This window comes from Mercenaria mercenaria, chromosome 7 (assembly GCF_021730395.1).
Source record: "Mercenaria mercenaria strain notata chromosome 7, MADL_Memer_1, whole genome shotgun sequence".
NCBI classification, from domain to species: Eukaryota; Metazoa; Mollusca; class Bivalvia; order Venerida; family Veneridae; genus Mercenaria; species Mercenaria mercenaria.
In genome coordinates this window covers 6,468,482-6,474,481 of record NC_069367.1, presented here as the reverse complement: position 1 = coordinate 6,474,481, position 6,000 = coordinate 6,468,482, and the positions used below count along the sequence as shown (strand labels likewise).

The 6,000-nt window shown below is 34.4% G+C and overlaps 1 protein-coding gene across 2 annotated transcripts in view; it reads left to right on the top strand.

Annotated features, from left to right (window-relative positions):
• The first annotated feature begins 348 nt into the window (after positions 1-348).
• Positions 349-6,000, top strand: part of LOC123565757 (carbohydrate sulfotransferase 15-like) — a 245,009-nt gene continuing 239,357 nt past the window's right edge. The window contains exon 1 of one of the 2 annotated variants that reach the window (XM_053547441.1): positions 349-423. The gene's annotated coding sequence lies outside the window, so the exon portion shown is untranslated. The remainder of the gene's footprint in view (positions 424-6,000) is intronic. The other variant, XM_053547440.1, reaches the window with a different exon arrangement.

Here is a 6,000-nt window from a genome sequence, read left to right as displayed (position 1 = left end):
TAGCCAGGTTTAGTTTCGAACCCACAGCGATGACCTGCAAGTGATTCGATGTGAGCTACCGTAACCACTCCGCGGCCCATACACAGCCTCCTAGAACGTAAATATTAGAACAACCGCATCGAATGAAAACAGAAGAGGTTACACTTTGCGCATGTAAAATCTTTTGTTTTGTTTTCAATAGCTTTTAAAACTGTTCTAAAATGTAAAATATAATGTAAACTATTAAATTTCATTGGTTGTACCTGTTTGCAACAAAGTGTCAATATTTCAGAAAAGAGGTTTGACTATCGCGTAAATGTGCGCCGATTGGTGAGTTTTACAATTCAGCAGTAAACGTAAAGTGTGTAATTTAAGGAAGTTGCGTACTGTGTGATAAGAGCTCTAAATGTTTGGAATAAAACACTCCTGAAGCAAAAACTATTGGTAAGTGATACAATTTTTCTTTTTTACAAACTTAGATAAGATTTGATACTTTCTGTGTTTTACAATTTCAACTTCTACTGCTATATACATATTGATAGTATATGTTAGTGTAAAGAACACCAACGATGGTAATAGAATCTATTTAAATTGTCTAAATTTCTTGATTAAACTGAAAAAAGCTTCGAAATTGTCATTTTGCTTAATTTTAATCAATGGATCTTACATTAATGTCATAGTACAGTTTAGTTTAACAGTATTTTATTGTATTTGTTATTAGACATATAAACAATAATATGAACACAAAAGTAACATATACAAATGGATTGGACCATGAGTTATATCAACATTAGCAAACCTGTCAAATTTCATAAAAGTGACATTAGACAGAGTTTTAGAAATTTGAAAATGATCCTCCTGTCATCGTCATAAAAAATAAATAAATATATCACACGTGTTACATATATATTTTAATATTATTTGCTTTTGGAAGTGTGTTGTAACGTACTAGGACTTATTTTACTGAAGAAATTTGTAAGACTGCAAAGGCAGTAAACTCATCCAAGCTATGTAAGAAAACATACTTTGGTATGTAGTTGATGCAGTAGCGCTAACTATCCCGATATTAGGTAAGACTACTTTTAGCCGAGTTATCATATCGAGCTAAGTTTTAGTTCCTGGTTTTGTTTAATTCATATTTTAGTAAGAATAGTGAAGGGGTGTAGTTGCAAACACGTTCGGGAAGTCCCGGTCGACTTTCCTTTAGCAGACTGGTGTGGGTTCTTACTCTCTGGGTTTGATGGCTACAAATAGGTGGGTCTTGAGTTTTGTAAATACACGCAAAGTACTCTTATAAGACTGTCGTAAGACAAGAATTAGAAAAAAGACTTTTCTTAATATTATATTTACTAATGTTACCGAAGAAAAGGAACAACTACCTGTAAACATGTTAGAAATTTAAATGCGTTTTAGGCCCGACACCACGTTTAGTCATGAATGAATAGGACGGATAAATGATTATATATGTCCTATCCCTAGAAAATGTAGGCATATTGAAATACGGGGCGTTAGGCAATTAACATAGGAAATACATATTAAGAACAACACATAGACTACTTAATACCGATACAAAAATAAATACATAACTGGTCATGTAACAATATGATTCTGATTCAACTTTTAAATTAATAGAACTTGTAACTGTAACGTAAAGTTTAACACTTTATTTGTTGTTTCTCGTTGACGGATATTAGCCAATGTTTTGAATTTTCTTATCTATGTATTAAGGGTAAACTCTTTACTGCAATATCCAAGTTTTGTTTAAACTTAAGAAACATACTTCTGTGAGATCTAGTTTTGCATTTTGTAAGGTAGATTGTTCTACATGATAATTTGACATTAAATCTAAAACCAAACTTTTAAAGTGATACAGGAAGCGTAACACCATGTTATGCGTAATTATTGTATTATGTAATTTGTAGAGAATTTTGTGTGTTGTCTTAAATACTACATTTGGTTGAACTGTGAGTCAGGAGAGAGATGTGGAGGTATTATGAATACTACAAAATATCATTGAAAATTGAAAAGAAAATATTTGATTCTTTATTCCAAACTGGAACTCCAGGTGCGTAACTTCACGCATTGAACAACATATTAATTAAGGTCAACTACTTTTGAGATACGTGCGACACAAACATTTCGATCCTTAATGCATATTTTAACTAAAATTAAGGGTAATAAGTCTGGCTGAGCGAATTCCCCTTCCCCCCTCCCCCTAAAATACCTAAAAACAGCTTAACATGCTGCATAACAAATCTGTGATATTTGATCTATCTAGGTAAAATACCGAAATATATTAGAACAGACGGACACATGCAAGCTACACAAGTGGAAACGATAACAGTGCAGTTGATCTCATTGTCTCATGTGGAAAATCCATTTTGAATTTGACTGACAAATATCATTTTTTGTCAATCAAATGTAAATTCAAACAAAACATATTTTAATCATAAAGTATCTATGAAATAACTAGTGCAGTAGAAGCGCCTGCTTTGCATGCGAAAATGGCTTGTCAGTCTTTTCTGTTTACGGGCGTTAATTTCCCGCTCTTTGTTTAGATACGCTACTTTTTGAAAAAGTGCTACAAAGGAAGTATTTCGTTTCGTTTTATTTATTCTTTAATTTGTACAGTACATTAAGCAAAAAAGATAATGGACCACTGGTTGAAGACGGATGATAACATGCGATGCGTGTTATATTACAACATTGTAAAGTGAACATGTCCGGAAGTATATTATTATTTTTCATTACTATTTGTTGTTGTTGTTATTGTTGGGTTTAACGTCTCACGGACATAATTATTGGTCATGTGGTGACTTTCTAGCTCTTTATGGTGGAGGAAGATCCCAAGGTATCCCTCCGGACATTATTTCCTATCTGGCGGGTACCTGGGTAGAATAAAAAACCGTCCGTAACCCAGCTGGATGGCGGTCTCACGTGAAGAATTCTACGCCCCAAGTAAGGCTCTAACCCACATCGGTGAGGGTCAAATGATTTGAAATCAGTGGCCTTAGCCATTCGAGCACGGAGTTATTATTGTCCACAAATTCCTTATTTACAGATGTAAAAAATAAACGACAAAAGCTCAGAACTATTCTTAATAAAATCTGGAAAGTAGATCCATCGGAAGCACCGAGAACAATGCAAACAGTGAAAATTGCAGACTCGATTTGATTGAGTCTGTTCATGAGCAGTAATGGAAAATGCAACACTGCCCACGCCCCCTAGCACCGGCTTAAGCAGTATTCAATCTTCAAATCTAAATGAATTGAAATCAATAATCCCGAAGGACCAGGAAGTATAACAACACTGAGAGGAAGTCGGGGCGACTTTTTACGGCCGCCACACAGCACTAAACACCCGCTGTTGTGAAGTAAATAAAATCTGGAAAGTACATCCCTCGGAAGCACCGAGAACAATGCAAACAGTGAAAATTGCAGACTCGATTTGTTTGAGTCTGTTCATGAGCAGTAATGGAAAATGCAACACTGCCCACGCCCCCTAGCACCGGCTTAAGCAGTATTCAATCTTCAAATCTAAATAAATTGAAATCAATGATCCCGAAGGACCAGAAAATATAACAACACTGAGATGAAGTCGGGGCGACCTTTTACGGCCGCCACACAGCACTTAACACCCGCTGTTGTGAAGTAAATAAAATCTGGAAAGTAGATCCCTCGGAAGCACCGAGAACAATGCAAACAGTGAAAATTGCAGACTCGATTTGATTGAGTCTGTTCATGAGCAGTAATGGAAAATGCAACACTGCCCACGCCCCCTAGCACCGGCTTAAGCGGTGTTCAATCTTCAAATATAAATGAATTGAAATCAATGATTCCGAAGGACCAGAAAATATAACAACACTGAGATGAAGTCGGGGCGACTTTTTACGGCCGCAACACATCACTTAACACCCGCTGTTGTGAAGTAAATAAAATCTGGAAAGTAGATCCCTCGGAAGCACCAAGAACAATGCAAACAGTGAAGATTGCAGACTAGTTTTGATTGAATCTGTTCATGAGCAGTAATGGAGAATGCAACACTGCCCACGCCCCCCTAGCACCGGCTTAAGCAGTATTCAATCTTCAATTCTAAATGAATTGTCTAATAAGTCTAGTCTAATTCGTATTAAAATAATTATGAAAACAATCAAAACTTATTATTCATTATCATAAATTTAAACTGAAGTTGAAGTATTTCAAATGTTAACCTATGTATATCGTTAAGTGGGGATTTGTGTGGTATGTAGCAGATCACATTGTGCATGTGAAATTGACTGTTGTTTTAGCGGAGTTATGATACCTTGATAATTTTTAGTTTTCGATTTACTCGGCCTACACTTTTGTTTACTCGTTTCGTATTTCTTAAAAATTATATTGATAATAGGAGTGTTATAATTGCAAATGTATCAGGTCTAGAAACATACTTGTCTTTTGCAGTCAAGTGGTACATAGAATTGTATGTTTTTCATTTCTGGATAAATCCTCTTTCATCTTTTACTGTGAAATCATTTTTATTCGCGTAGGACGAACTTCCGCGTATTTCGCGCTAGGACCGATGCGCAAATTTAAGACCGCGCTATGTTTATTTTTTTATTATATTATATATATATCATTACTAAAATTGAAAATGCGCGAATTAAAGCCCGCGCGAAACAGCCCTTTTTCACGTTTGCGCGAAATTTCATGTTAGCAAATTTAAATGATTTCACAGTATATGATTCTGATTAAACGTGATATGACTTACAATTTCTGGGTGCAGTTTTGCATATTATTCGTTGGTTCCTGTTTACAGATATTGCCCGAGATTTTGGATTTTGCTCGTATGTTTAAACGTCTCCTTCATGTTACATCCAATGTTTGCTTTGAAACAAAACAAATTAGTTCTAATGTTGCATTAGTTATGTAGGTTGTTCCATATAAAGATTTGGATGTTAAATTTCACAACAAACGTCTAATTGGGTGTGCCTCAGAAAATTGAAGTTTTAAACATAACATAACGATCAACATATTCATTCGTATATGCCTCAGTGAAAAATAATGTCTACAAACATATTGTCAACCTGTGATTAATTCACTTTCAACTAAGTTTTGAAAAAAAGAGTTTCAATGTAGGTGTTCGTAGAAATGGAGAAAAGTATACAAAGATGATTCTTTATTTGTTCTGTGTCTCTATGTGATGTTGTGTTATAGGACATCCTTAAGATTCAAAAAATTGACACTGCTTAGGAATATGCAATAAAACAATATAACAAAAGTTTGTTTTATATGCACCCTAGATATTTTGTCTTTATGTTGTACTTAATGTACAATCGGTATTTACGTTTGTTACTGACGTAGAACAGTCAATCCGCAGTAGCTGTCTCATTACAGTTTAGTGTTTGTAAACCACATGACGCCAGGTTGGAATTTCTTAATATATATCGTTAAAACCTAAATAAGTAAATGAATTAAAAACAACTTTAATGTACAATTATTTGTTTTATGTTTTGCCGCCGCTTTGAAGTTTTCCTCATATCGTCTATCAACAAATAAAACGTACTATCATTTGTTATAATCTTTACAATTTTAAAGCTGATGAGATTTTGTTTAGAGGAAAACTGAAAATATTTAGGACGTTACTTCCTTGCCTATCTTACTATTTGAGGCTATTGCGTATTACTTTACCTTCATTTCATAACAATTTTCCGCTTCAAAAGTTTTGGTTTACATTGAAAAAATAAGATACGATGGTAACATGTACAGCCCGTATTAATGGGTCAACCTTGTTGTTGTACTTATATAATAGACTGAACCGGTTTAAGAGTTGGTCAGGACTACGATATGTATTGTATATTGCCATCGAAATATTTCTTTAACATGCTTCTTCCCCTCACGTTTGGGTCCGTCCATGTTTGCAAACACGTTTGTTTATTTTATGGACTTCATGATACGTTACATATATTGCTTAACATTACATTAACATTGGTGTAAAATTAAACTGCTACTAATGCACTTTGTCGCTATAAGATAACATAGTTAT